The 14,732-nt window shown below is 41.8% G+C and overlaps 1 pseudogene; it reads right to left on the bottom strand.

Moving 5' to 3' along the window:
* Positions 1–13,656: 13,656 nt before the first annotated feature.
* Positions 13,657–14,306, bottom strand: LOC147633156 (uncharacterized; annotated as a pseudogene).
* Positions 14,307–14,732: the final 426 nt, after the last annotated feature.

The following is a 14,732-nucleotide window of genomic DNA, read 5'->3' as shown; positions in this document are numbered from 1 at the left end:
AGGTTCTTTCACAATTACATCTCCTCTTTTACAGCCTCTATCCAAGAGCTTGTTCCCACACACACCCTATTCACTTGTATATTTCAACACCTCCCCTCAAGTGAATAATCCTAGCACACTTGGACCCTGTATCAAGTTTCCCTCTTACTTGATAGCCCGCGACCAGTGCCTCAAGTCCCTAAACTCCATAGTCCTTGACACACTCTCTCTCTATGTGTCTAAGGCTACTATAAGTGCCCGCGACCTTGACTAAAGTGCTCACACATACATCTACCACTTGGCCTACATCATCGGTGGCTCAGAGGCGGTTTTACTTTATTGGGGCAGGTTACATTGGGTTGTGGGTTCTCTCTCTCTCTCTCTCTCAGAAAAGATGATCCGACTCCACTTCCCTTGGAGCCTCCATGAAGTTTGCCAATGTCGTTCCTTCTTCACTGGGTTTGCTGTAGCAGTCTCTCGCCATGTGTCCTGGCTTTCCACATTTGTGGCAAGTGAAGGTCCTCCCTCCTACTCTGCCTCTTCCTCGTCCTCGTTCTCGAGAGAATCCTCCTCGGGTGAAGAATGCTTTTTCCTCTCCTGCTGTTGAGTCGAGCTCTTTCTTCTCTTTGCCTCTGCTCTCTTGCTCTAGTAGAGCTGCTTCTATCTCGTGTATCTTCAATTCAGGTACATTCTTTAGTGTTGCTACAATGTTTTCATAATCTCCTTTGTCCACACTTTTCAAAAGTACAGCTAATGCTTCATCATCTTCTACCTTTTTGCCAATAGCTGCCAGCTGTTGCTTAATGCTTTTATATTTGTTCAAGTGTGTGATTAAAGGTTCACTTTCCTTCATGTCCAGTTTGTAGAATTGCATTAATAGATTTATCTTGGAATTTTTTGCTTGTGTACCAAATAATTTATTGAGTTCATCCCATGCATCTTTTGCCCACTGTATCCCTGTGATATGATGAATGATCTCATCATTTAAACTGAGTGCAATAAGCCCCAATGCTTTTTCATTCCTACTCTTCCACTCATTTTTCCCTCTCTCTGGGCATTCATCTCTCCCTTCAACTAATCCCCACAGATTTTTCCTCATCAGCAAATACATGGTTTTTGTTTGCCAATCATGTATAAAACTGTTCCCCATTAAATTTGGCTATTTCCTGTGCTGAATTCATGGTGATGTGAAGGGGGTCTTACCTCTTGATCCAAATTCAAGATTCAAGGGCAGTGTCTACCCTTTTACAACTCAATCTGGTGTTTAATAGATGATTACAACAATTTTATCAGCATAAAATCACCAGAAATTACATTAAATTGAGAGTAACCAATTTGTACGGGATGGTTGGAGTATCAAACCAACTCCGATTTGCAATCTGAAGCTTTAGGGATCTGTATCAGATACCTAATGGTTAATTTGAACCCTCAATTGCACCAAAGTATAGTGATTAGCACTGATTAATCACTGATTAGCAAATTAATGCTCTGGTTTGTGTGCAGAAAACAGAGTATGCGGGGAGCCCAGATCTGGTGCCTTCCACTTCAAATGAGCTCAAATGCTTTCAAGGGCATCAATAGCAATGAGTCTAGTAGAGGATTAAGTCAAGAAACACAAGATTTGACCAAATAATGAAAGCTTAATCTCTGTTTTACCAAAGTCACCTGCAGATTTGATGAAGAGCTTTGATCTCAATGTAGACTTGATGGAATTGATTTCTGTCTTCACCAGCTTGTAGAGCATGCTTGATTACCCCTTGGGCTAGGAGGAATTGAAGCAATTTGTCTTGATGAAGTAGCAATGGCAAAATCTGCAGAGAAAAAAGGCACCGGCAAAAATGACGATTTCTCCTGATTCCTTCGGCGGTTTGCTGCGCCGTTTCGATGAGCTGGTAGCCAGGGGTGTTGGCTAGCTTAAGCTAGAAGCTTGTGCCCTAATTTAGAGTGTGCAAGGTGTTAGAGATCCTCCACTGGCTGGGGGTGAAGGGGAAGATGAAAAACTCACTAAAAAATTGATTTTTTTGCTACTAATCCTAATTAATTCACTAATGGGCTCATAAATCTGGTTGATTCTAGGCATGGCTCTGATACCATGTTGAAATTTGAGCATAATAATGAGCTATGGTGGATCAAACACTAGAATCAACATCATTAACAAAGTGATTAGCAAATGATTAAGACGTAATTAGTGAATAATTAGCAAATAGATTAATGTAGGCATGGATACTCAAAAACCAGCAAATTCTCATTAGGGCTATGCCTCAATTTATAGAGTTTACATCAAGCATCAAATCCCATTGATTTCTCCATGATTCACTCTCTGAATATCTCCACCTCTTGCCGGATTCTCTCCACCTCTTCTCTTTTCCCTGATTATCTCCCAGAATAACTCCACACTCCTAAATTCCCTCATGCTACCCATTATTCTCTCCCAGTAGATTCTTCTAACCTTTTCACAGGTTCTTTCACAATTACATCTCCTCTTTTACAGCCTCTATCCAAGAGCTTGTTCCCACACACACCCTATTCACTTGTATATTTCAACATAACTTTGAGTGGGAAGGTCGGAGATTGGTATCGAACCTTAAGGGTTGAAGAGCGCACTCACTATCCCACTCTCAAGAGATTGTTCTTGAAAGAATACATACGTGAGGGTGTGCTTTGGGGAGTAGCATCTCAACTCCAAAAAGCTGAACGCGAGGAAGGGGAGTCAGTGAGAGACTTTATAAGTCGATTGAAGCATCTAAATTCTCGCTGCACTCCTGATGAGCGCTTCAATAATAACCAACTGCTCGATAGATTCATCCGAGGATTGCACCACGAGGACATATACAATGGCCTGTTCATTAGAGGTCTTACAACGTGGAAAGCAGTCACTGCCAATGCAATCCAGTTAGAAGACAACTTGATGATTGCAGGTAAAAAGGTGTCTTCGGAGACAAAATCCGTTAGTTCGCAAGTATCTAGGCACGAGCCAATGACGGTAAAACCTATTGCCAAGGAGCCCAAGATATCCGAAATGTCTGTGAAAACCGACCTTACTAAGGCTCTCCAAGAATACTTTAGGGGTAATCGAGCTCCTCAAAATAGCCATATGTACCCAAGAAGAGAGCAACAATGGTGTTCGGTTTGCTTAGGACCACATAGCACGAGTGAATGTCCCACATTCAGAGTCAAATTCAATGGGAATTGCAATGCATGTGGTAAGTATGGCCATCAATCTAAAGATTGCCTAGTACTTAAGCGAATGTTGGCAAATCAGCACCACTAGCCTGGTCAAACACACCTCAAGTACCCGCGCTGATGCCTGCACAACCTGTCAAGCAACCGTCCCTCACAGCACATAGTTCCAAGGAATCCGAATGTAGTCCAGTCTGTGCCGTTACCACCGCCAGTGCTAGGACCACAACCTCCACATCCAAGGATTACCCCAATAAACCAGATGGGTTGTGAGTCACATAGTGCGTGTGGGGATTATGAAGAGGAGATAGACCCCACTGCTCCATATGGGATTGATACGTGTGGGGATTATGAAGAGGAGATAGACCCCACTGCTCCATATGGGATTGATACGTTTGAAATGATTCCCCAGTACTACATGAAGGATCATTTTGGGCAAGTCAAGCCTGTATATCAAGCGGCTGCTCTCGCCATAAGAGGGCAAAACCTTAATACCTTGGCGAGGAGACCACCTCTTCAATGCTACGAGTGTGGTGGACCGCATCGTGTAGTGGAGTACCCTAATAGGCTACAGAAGATCGCTACTCAGATGCAACCAAATCAAGGGAGCACATCGGGAATGCCGGTACTTACATGTAATCGTTGTGGCATAGATCATTTGATCGCTCAATGTCCACATAATCCTAATGCACCCAAGATTACGCCATTGAATTTGGTTGAGGTCACCAACCAAGCACGAGGAACCACACCCGTTGTACCCGCGAATGTAGTTACACGGTCAATGCTTCAAAATCAAAACTACATTCTTGAAGAGAGGGATACTACATCAATTGCTCAGGCAAAGAAAAAGAAAACGCGGTGGAAGAGATCGCTTAATGCCACGAGCTCCAAGCCTAGTTCAAAGACTAACATAGGGATAGGAGACGACCCCATGTATATGAATGATCCTGAAGATGATTCCGATTCAATAGAAACCATGGAGACCAAAGCCGCTACCTTAAGGGAGGGCCCCACTCGGGAGCTCAATGAGGAAGAATCAAGCGAGTACATAAATAAGGGGAAACAGAAGGAAACTTCCTCGGCCCCACAACCAAGTCAGTTAATGTCCTCTCGACCACCCAAACTGACTGAGACTCCCCAAGACAAGCCACGTGGGCCAAAAACCCTCAAGAAAAAGATTGGAACCTACCCAAACCCAGTTGAGGAGATTGAACAAGTGCAACACTTAAGGGGTTTGGTGGAAGAAACACAAAGAGAACTGGAGCCAAACCCTAAATCCAAATTCCAGACACAGTGTTTCCTACGCAAGTCCAGCCTCACAGGAACCATAAACCGTTAGCTATACCTAGTATCATTCGGGAAGAAAGTGAGGATAGGACATCAAGAAGTGGGCAAATACCCTTTTTGCTTGAAAGAATGTTTAGTGAGGGAATGCCTGACCCCATCGAAGAGGAAGTGATTCCATCTTCACCAGTCCCTAGTCAAGGGGCGATATCTCGAAAAGTACCATTGAATGTGTCCAAGTTAATGGATTTCATATCCTCAGAAATCAGAACCATGATCATCTCCAAGTTATACGGAGATCCTGAGCTATTCTTAGCTCTTCGGGCATTTCTCAATGGAGAACTAAAGGCGAGGCTACCACAATTTGTAAATATGGATAGACCCGACATGCTTCAAGATGAAGGGGAACATTGGGATCTACCACCCAACCTAGATGAAGATTCGGTCGTTGAAATACCTGTGAACAAGTTGGGACAGTACTTTGAAGGTGACGAATCTAATGCCACCCTCCCCATTACTACCAAGGGATTAACTCTAAAGGGAATCCTTGATGGTGGTGCTGGAGTGAGCATTGTGACTAAAAACTGTTGGGAATCTATGGGGAGACCTCACCTCGAAGTCACAAACATAGTGGTTAAGATGGCAAACGGAACCATAGCTAAACCTATTGGAATGTTAAGGGACCTTAAGATCAAGGTCCTGGGATACAAGGTAAAACATACCTTCATTGTAATGGATTTCTCCACGCATCCTATGTCATATCAAATGATCTTAGGATGTCCTTTCATGAGGGAAGCACAAATGGTGCATGACTGGTCGAAAAACCATGTCTACCTACAATTCCAGGACTGTGTCATTCGAGTTGATCTTGAGAATGGTCGTGCGCATCCTTTAGGAAGCAAGGTTATCATCGATAATCGATCGGATACCACTGTTCACTCCCCCCCATTAAGGTATTGCTATACATACAAAAAAGAGGCTGATGATGGGAAAGATTCTCCTTATATGGATGTCCTACCGGGTATGACTGAGTCGGATAACATGGATTGGGTACACCTAGCGGCAACCATAGACACATGGGGAAATAGAGGCACAAGTTGGGTAACACCTGAGGGGCAAGATATGCCACCGTTAGTGCCAATAAACATGATAGGTGTTATGCACTTGACTCCTCATGGCAAGAAAGTGGCAAACTCAACTGACAGTAGCGAAGACTCTGACCAATGTAACTCTGAGTATGAATCTCAAGAACAAACTGACCGTGAGCCTGATGGGGGGGATGAATCAAATATTCACCCAAATGTGGAAGCAATGTGCTCAAGGCCTAGGACGGTGACCCCTGCAGATCATCCGAAAGTGAGGGGGACACAAGTGAAGATCGACCAAGTGAGTCCGAATCTGATAGAAACAAAAATCAAAAACTTGGTAAGAAGAAAACGAGACATAAGCGCTAACGCTATCGAGCTAATGTACGCACTGCAATAAACAAGGAAAGATCCACTATAGAATGGCTTAGTTATGTAGGAGCTATTGATGCTCATCGCGGATAATTGGGGACAATACCTCCAAAGTGTCATGTGGTGTATTCCGCAATCTCATGACGTCGCCTAATTAGAAATCGAAGAGAAGCCGAAACTAAGTCGTACTGCAAGAAGGCGACAAAACTAAGAGTTGGCTCAGCAACAAAAGGAAACAGAATTGAAAGAAAAAAGCCTGGCACAACAAGAACCAGTAGACTTACACCCCGCACCCGAGCATTTCAAATCATTTACCACAGGGGAACGTAAAGTGGTCTACACAAAAGCCCAACGAATGCCTACCAATGGGAGTAGCGGTGTCTACGATGGCCCTGCGGTAGTTAAGGAGATAGATTTAGCAGATCCGAGTGAGGAGTCTAAACCAGTTTTTATTCCTCAAAACCTCACCCAGTCAGAGGAAGCTGCACTTAAGAAGCTTCTTAAAGAATTCAAGGACATATTTGCTTGGACATATCATGATATGAAGGGTGTTCCACCCTCGGTGGTGCAACACACAATTCCAATGATTAGCACTGCTAAACCAGTCCAGCAACGTCCCTACCCAATGAATCCTAAGTACACAAAGATTGTACAAGAGGAAATTGAAAAGCTTGTAAAATGTGGATTCATATACCCTATTGAGCACTCAGAATGGGTTTCTCCGATAGTCATCGTACCAAAGAAGAATGGGAAACTCAGAGTGTGCGTTGATCTCAAAAAGGTTAATGCAGCCACCAGAAGGGATCATTATCCCTTGCCATATTCTGAACATGTGCTTGAAAGAGTGGCAGGCAAGGAGGCATATATCTTTTTAGATGGGTACTCGGGTTACAATCAGATCACAATTGCAGTCGAGGACCAAGCTAAAACAGCATTTATCACGGAGTTTGGAGTGTTTGCCTTTCGCGTCATGGCTTTTGGCTTGACCAATGCACCTGCAACATTCCAATGATTGATAAACACGGCCTTTAAGGAATATCTAAGGGACTTCTGTGAAGCTTTCTTAGATGATCTTTGTGTTCATTCCTCTTGGGATGAGCACTGTGTTTACGAAAAATATTTGAAAGGTGTAGATTATATCGCATCTCATTGAATCCTTTCAAATTCCAATTCTGGGTTAAACACGGAGTTATCTTAGGGCATATAGTGTCCAAAAATGGGATTTCCATTGACGAGAGTAAAATCAAGGTCATTTTGGAATTACCCCCACCCACCAACTATAAGGGAGTCCAACGCTTTATGGGCCACGTTGGTTATTATCGAAGGTTTATTCTATTCTTCGCCAAGATAGCTCGACCATTGTATAATCTTCTCATCGAGTTTATTTCGACCGAAGAATGTGACCGTGCCTACTATGAGCTATTAAAGAAGGCCTTAGTGAGTGCTCCAATCTTGCGAATGTCTAACTGGGATTTACTCTTCCATGTGCATATTGATGCATCAAACTTTGCTATTGGGTGTGTGTTAACTCAACCTGGAGAACACAAGCTAGACTACCCCATTAGCTTTGCCAGTCGCCAGTTGAACGATGCTGAGATGAACTACACCACTACGGAGCGAGAAGGGTTGGCAATGATATATGCAGTAAGGAAATTTCGTTATTACCTCCTTGCACCAAGTTTGTTTTCTATGTGGATCATCAAGCATTGTTGTAACTGGTAAACAAACCATGCTCCACAGGAAGAATCACACGATGGCTATTGATTCTTCTTGAGTTTGATTTCAGTGTTGTTATGAGACCTGGCAAAAAACATGTTATGGCTGATCATTTGTGTCGCATACCTAATGGTGAGGCTCCTACGGGGGTTGATGATGACTTACCTGACACTTCCCTGTTCATGGTGGAGACAATGCCTGAATGGAGTGAGAAGATTGTTAACTTTTTGGTTAATGGCTTTCCACCCAAGGAGCTTCGTAAAGATCTAGCTCGAAAGATAATCAAAGAATGTGAACCCTATTGCCTGATAGCCGGGACTCTTTATAAAAGAGGAAAGGATGACGTTCTTAGGCGTTGTGCCTGAGAGGATGAGTATCTATACATTTTGCAAGAGGCACATATGGGTGTAGCCGGCGATGGTCACTTCTCAGGAGACTTAACTGCGCGAAAGATCTTACAATTAGGGTATTGGTGGCCCACTATGTTCCAAGATGCATCACTCTTTGTGAAGGGTTGCGATGAATGCCAACGATACAATAAACCCCAGAGGAAAGATCAGATGCCCCTACATCCAATCAAAGTAAACCAACCATTTGAAAAGTGGGGTTTAGACTTTGTAGGTCCAATCAGCCCAGCGGCCCGCAACACACAATCTCGCTATATTATATGACCAAATGGGCTGAAGTGAAAGCGACATGTAAGGCAGATGCAAAGACAACAGCTAAGTTCCTCTTTGAAAATATAATCACACGCTTCGGTTGTCCTTTTGAACTTGTGAGCGACAATGGGACGCATTTTATAAATGACGTGATTAAGGAGCTCACAACAAATTTCATGATATCCCATCATAAATCTACTCCTTACTATCCGCAAGCGAATGGCCAAGCCGAGAGCACCAACAAGACCTTAATCTCTGTTTTGACAAAGACAATTGAAGCTCATCGCACGGATTGGGATCTAAAGCTTACGACAGCTTTATGGGCCTATAAAGCTTACGACAGCTTTATGGGCCTATCGTACTACGTACAAAGTGGCTATTAATTGCACACCGTTCAAAATGGTATATGGCCAAGAAGCACTCATGCCATGGGAATTTGTCATTCCTAGTCTTCGTGTTGCTACTCAAGAGGGTTGGGATGGTAATCCCTTAGTAGAGCGACTGTATATCCTTGAGCGACTAAACGAAGAAAGACAATTGGCTGTGTACAATGCCCTTGTGGAGAAGGATAGAAAGAAAAAATGGTTTGATCGCCACCTACTAAAGGACAAGGATATCAAGGTTGGGGATAAAGTCCTGATGTATGGAGTGCGAAATGAAAAGAAGAAGCTCAAATATGCTGGTAAGGGACTGTATAGAGTATGTGAAATTACCCTGCAAGGTACCATCAGAGTGGAGACTCTCGACGGAGTTGAAACCATTGGATTCCTTAATGGGAGTAAATTCAAAAGATACTATGACCCCCTAAGCCAAGAGGAGTTATATGTAATCCATCAAAAGAAGGCAGCTAAAGAACAAGCTAAGCTTAAGAAAATACAAGCGAGAGTTGAAGCCAAAGAACGTCAACAGCGTGCTAGGCACCACAACGAGAAGCCAACTTGGGAATTACGCAAGTATTTTTCGAGGAGGCAGAGGAGGATTCACTGGAATCTGACCCACCTCTAAGATACCCAATTGAGTTACAGAGTCCTTACGGGGAGGTGCTGTATAATGCATTATTGGATATAGAAGCTCAACACAATTTGCTAACACAATTTGCTATCATATGGCGTGCGGTGTCAACTTGGAAAACCACCTTTATCCAAGAGTGCTATCCAAGTTCAAGGTATCAACAAGAAGAAAACCCCTGTCTCAGGAATTCTGCACACTCCGGTTGCCTATGACAAGGGGACCATAATTCAAAGCTTTTTGGTTATGCCTGCGGGTACCATGGAAGGGACTGTAAACTTAGGGTGCAAATGGATGATGGCCACCAAGTGCAATATTGATTGGGCAACCAGACGAGTCACAACGCAAGAACCAACACTCAGTATGACCGCTCAAAATCCTGCTCCTAAGCCATCGACTCTGGACAAAATGCTGGATAACGAAAAATCACCAAGTCCAGTCAAAACCATCTTTGATTGTTTGCCACCCCTCTAACGCTTCAACGCCAAGAGTGGAAACATGCAGGGTGGTCTCTAAAGCTCCGCTTACTATGCCAAAAAATACATACAAATGGGTCCCAAAAGTTTCGTTAACAGCTACTTCCCCTGCTCAATCTCGTTCAACCACCAAGAAGCCTCGTAAAAGGAAAGCAGCTACCCACCCGAGAAAGGGCAATGTAACATCGCGATGGATCCCTAAAAAATTATTAGTAGCCCAAGGGTACTACGAGGGGAATGACCAGATTTGGGTCCCTAAACATAAGCTGAATCCCTCTACATCACCTGTAAAACCTTGCAAACCAATTGTTGCCACCCCAATGACAATTCAAGACCGTGGTAAGGGAAAGGTAACAGAGTGCTCCGCACCACTTCTTCCAGAGCTAGTTTGGATTCCCAAACGATATTGATCAATACCACCTAGCTCAGGAAGGGGGGAGTCACATGAAGCTTCTAGCTCCTCATGCCAGGCACACGCTGATATAGAAGTTTCTACATGCTCTACACCTACTCTTGTCAACACCCAACAAAAGACTAATGAGTCTACGTCTCCCGTTGTAATAGTGTCGTCGGAAACCATTTCCTCCATTCGTCAATGGGAGCGTACACTAACATCTCTGCAATTGGATGTGGCCACAAGGGTCATAAAAAGCTATCTGCCCACATCACAACCTATGACCCGCTGGACAAATTGGTTCCAAGAGGCTGCAACATCATTGCAAAAAATATGATATACCCAAGGAAAGGGGGAGCATGTACTCACGCTCAACATTCTATTGCTTCCTCCCTAACCTTCTCCCCTGACCATGTAATTGCCAAATTCAAGGGGATGTATATATATAGCTTCATACATAGAAAAGAAAAGAGAAAAACAAAAAATAGTAAAAAGAGCAAGAGCACAAAAAGAGGAGAAATATTCGTAAACAATCAAGAACTAGATTGACCTATCATAAACCTACTGATGCTATATCTGTGTTTGTAGATATAGCAGATGCACGATCATCATACACTTCATCCACTCCTACCTTTGGTGAGAGGTATCATCTGTACCTTTCTCAGATATTTCACATGTGCTATCCTGTAATTGAAACCGAATGGGATCATATAGATGTACTAGCCAGAGAGGAAAATGTTGAGGAATTAGAATGGCTAATTCACCTATTGACCATGACTGACCCCTACTCCGTAGAGGAAATATCCCCGATAGCCCAATGCTTTCCTTTTCCACAAGATGACTATCCTCGCATGGTTACATTCTTGATGAGTTTATGTGGATGGGAAAATGAAAAGGAAATATCTGACAATGATGAATAGACGGATGAAACTCATGGCACTACTGAGGTTGACTATTTATTTGGATGATGCGGATAGAGGCTTAGCCTTAGGGCTAGAGCCAGGACTCTACAACATCCTCTTACCGTATCCTCAGTAGTAGTGTGGTGACTGGTAGGTAGGTTAGTGTTTTCAAGTTTTTTCTAGTTTGGATTCCTTAAACGAGTCTTTAATTTTTCACACTAATGTGCCTCTCGAGATATAGTGCTTGTTAGTTGATTGTACAGGTTGAAAAGTTTGAGGTGGGTTCGCTTTCAAGTCCTGAAATAGCCGCAACGCTCATACATAAATATCTAATCAAATTGCGGTCATTTCTCTCATCGAATCAAGGAGATCTCCAAAATACAGGTGTAATTCTTCCATACCCACTCTTTCGTTTTTACTGTTCAATTAATTACATAAACTATAATGCATTACCACATGGAAATTGTCAATGTACTACTTAGTTTTTGAAGTTGCTTGCATGCTAGTGTAAACATTAATGAGCTTAACTTTATTGGAAATATTCCTAGGCAGCATGACGTCTTTAGTTAATCTTGGAATACGATTGTCTTAGGTCTAGGGTCAAACCATCTTAATGTTTGACACCTGGCCATGTGTGTGTTGACCTCTAGGACATAGCTATTACCCCTTTGTCGAAAGGATACAAGACAAATTATAGTTCAGGAGCAAGATCAAAAGAAATAGATTTTTTTTTTAAAAAGCCTACAATAAATGGCAATACAAGTCTATGATGTTTTTGCATATCCGCTGACTTTCCATTTGAAACATAATCCTCCACTAATTTCTGACTAATTTGCTGCACTATCGACTGTCTATTGATCTGACTTCCTGCCTTGTCATTGAAAACATGCTTCCTCCACATTTTGAAAATTGGACCATACTCCCTTGTCAAACAGAATAAAAGAAACATGACTGTCAAATTAGATTACACTTCCAGAACACTTAAAAATTCTGCACCATAATTTTGCCTTGAATCTGATCTAATCCTCCACACTTGTTTTGACATAATCAGATTTGTAAAACCTGCTTCACATCTGTCAAATATCTGCACTTGACATCCTCCAAGTTGACCATCGTACTTATGATCCATGCCATCCATGCCCGCACCAGAACCCATAGGGATAGGAAACTCAAATATTACATCCCCATCATAGAATCTAGGAAGCTCATTCACCTTAAACACTCGTGGTATACGTCTCACCAGCTTTGCCAAAGTCTTCTCCTTCCTCATGTTCAATAAGAACTCTACAATGCTTTTCCGTTTCAAGGGTGAAAGTACTTCATGGTTGGGTAACTGGGTGTATAGAGGCACTGCATCTAATATAGATGTCTTTTGTAACACACTATCATCAAATTTTGTTGAACTTCCAATATTCACATAATTAGAGGTACCAATTGATGAGCTTACACATACCTCATATGTAAGAGATATCAGGTCATCAAGAAGGTAGATCTCCTTGCCTTCTATATCTTGAAGTGAATGCTATCAAAACTACCTTTGTCAAACAAATTTGAACCCAAATTTGCCAAATAGTTAATTTGACCACCAACTTTCTTCACAATGAAAACATCTTGAAAGCTAGATTGAACATTTCTCATCAACATCAGAGATTCAGATACTTCAAAATCAAAACTTTGACCCTTGAGAACTCTTGCAACTTCCCTCATAAGAGTTTGACATTCCGTTTGAATCCTCCAGCCACCATCAAAATCAGCCTCAATCAGCTCCTGTAGGTTTATTTGGCCATCTGCTACTATGAAAATGTGACACCAATATGCAAGAAACCTACTGAGATGTATACAAACCAAGTTTTCTCTGAAATCTGAAAATTCCACCAAAATCAAGCAAATAATCCACATATAATCCGCTAGAATCCTCTGAACCTGTTTAGACGCAACCTAATCTGCAAAGCATAGAAATTGAGCATTATGCACCCTGTAATGCAATCTTCTTTGACCAATTTGCAACTCCAAAATCTGCAACACATGAATATTTGAATTTTGACAATCTGCCATCATCTATATTTTAGAATTCGTTATCCATATCTGACAATCGATTTTGCACAAATTCACCTCCAATTTGTCATCAACTTGAAAGCAGACATCATTCAACAAAAATATATTTGAATTGAGAACAATTTTTCCCACATCCATTTTAGAATGCACATCCATCAAACTTAAGCTTAAAATTTCATCAGCCCACATTTCAGGCATGATCCCCCAAACTTGTCAAACCTGCTTTATACTCGTCAATGACTTGCTCTTGACAAACAAAAAGCAATTCGCTTGTTCAAATTCTCTGCAGTTGAAACATCTCTTGCTGAATATCAACCTGTGACATCAAAATATGTCCTTCAAAACATTCAAAATCAAAATCTGATTTTCGTGATCATCGGCAACATCAGACACAATGGTCTGACTTTCTGCTTGAATTCGCAAACCATCACAATCAGCATGTGTAAACTCCTGTAAGGTTTGTTCAGCACATTGGGTTTCTAAGTTCAAAATTTGTTTATGAAATTCAAATATCAATTTTGCAATATCTTTTGGCTGTAAATCCTCCTATGCAGATCTTTCTGGTGGAAATTCTTCTTGAACTGACATATTTGCCAAAAAATCCTCTTCAGCAAATCTGATTTGAGGGAATTCCTCCTGAGTTGATTCTTTATCTGTAATTCCACACATCATCCATGGAACCTAAAAACAACTGAATCACATCCTCCTCTTCATTCATCTTGGTATCCGCCTCTTCAATTGCGCTTTGAATGACATGAACAACATCATTGCTATGTATGATCTGCTTCTCCTCACAACATTCCTCAGATTCAAGTGACATGTAACCTAATGTTGAGTAATGAATCTTCCTCTTCCACTCCATGAACATACTCTAGCAGTAGGTTAGGGGTATCTAGGGGCTCTTCTAGGCTCTCTTGGCCAACCTCCTTTTGCACCTCCTTCTCCTCCATCTTTGGTATCCCCACTTGATGGATTTCAATCTCCATGCCAACCCATCTGTCATCATCATCACTCGATTCCCCATTGAACTCATCCTCATGTGCATCTCTCAACTTCTCACATGCTTTTTGTAACTTCCCAATGCTTTTCCTACTAGAACATGACTTTCGCTTGTCTCCTTTGTGATCAGCTAACCATTCATATGCATTCTCTAAGTCATCCTCAAAATCCGCCAACCTTTCAAATGCAGTCTCCATTTCCTCCCAAGATGATGCTTTATGCAACTTTATGGATGATTTTATGAAACTTTGTGCATAGGTCAACCATACACCAATCCGAGACCCATTAAATTTGCTAAACGCAGAGCCACGGATATTGTACCGGGATCCGCAAAGTTCATTTAATTGGCTGCTTAAAATGATTGAAATATTTTAAATTGATAATATTATGATTTCTCCTTGAAAAATTTACCATAAAAAGTTACCTTCTGGCTACAAAGCAGATCCAGTCTGCAAATTAGGAAAACTGTCAAACTGTGTTGTCAAACTGCACTGTCAAAATCTGCCATGATTACCTAGAATGTATTACCATTGCACATCCATCAAACTTAAGCTTAAAATTTCATTCCCTAGAATGTATTACCATTGCACATCCATCAAACTTAAGCTTAAAATTTCATCAGC

This window comes from Cibotium barometz, chromosome 12 (genome assembly GCF_041138505.1).
Source record: "Cibotium barometz isolate CiBa-2024 chromosome 12, ASM4113850v1, whole genome shotgun sequence".
In the NCBI taxonomy this organism is placed as follows: Eukaryota; Viridiplantae; Streptophyta; class Polypodiopsida; order Cyatheales; family Cibotiaceae; genus Cibotium; species Cibotium barometz.
The sequence above is the reverse complement of the archived record's forward strand: the minus strand, read 5'-3'. Positions and strand labels throughout refer to the sequence as shown.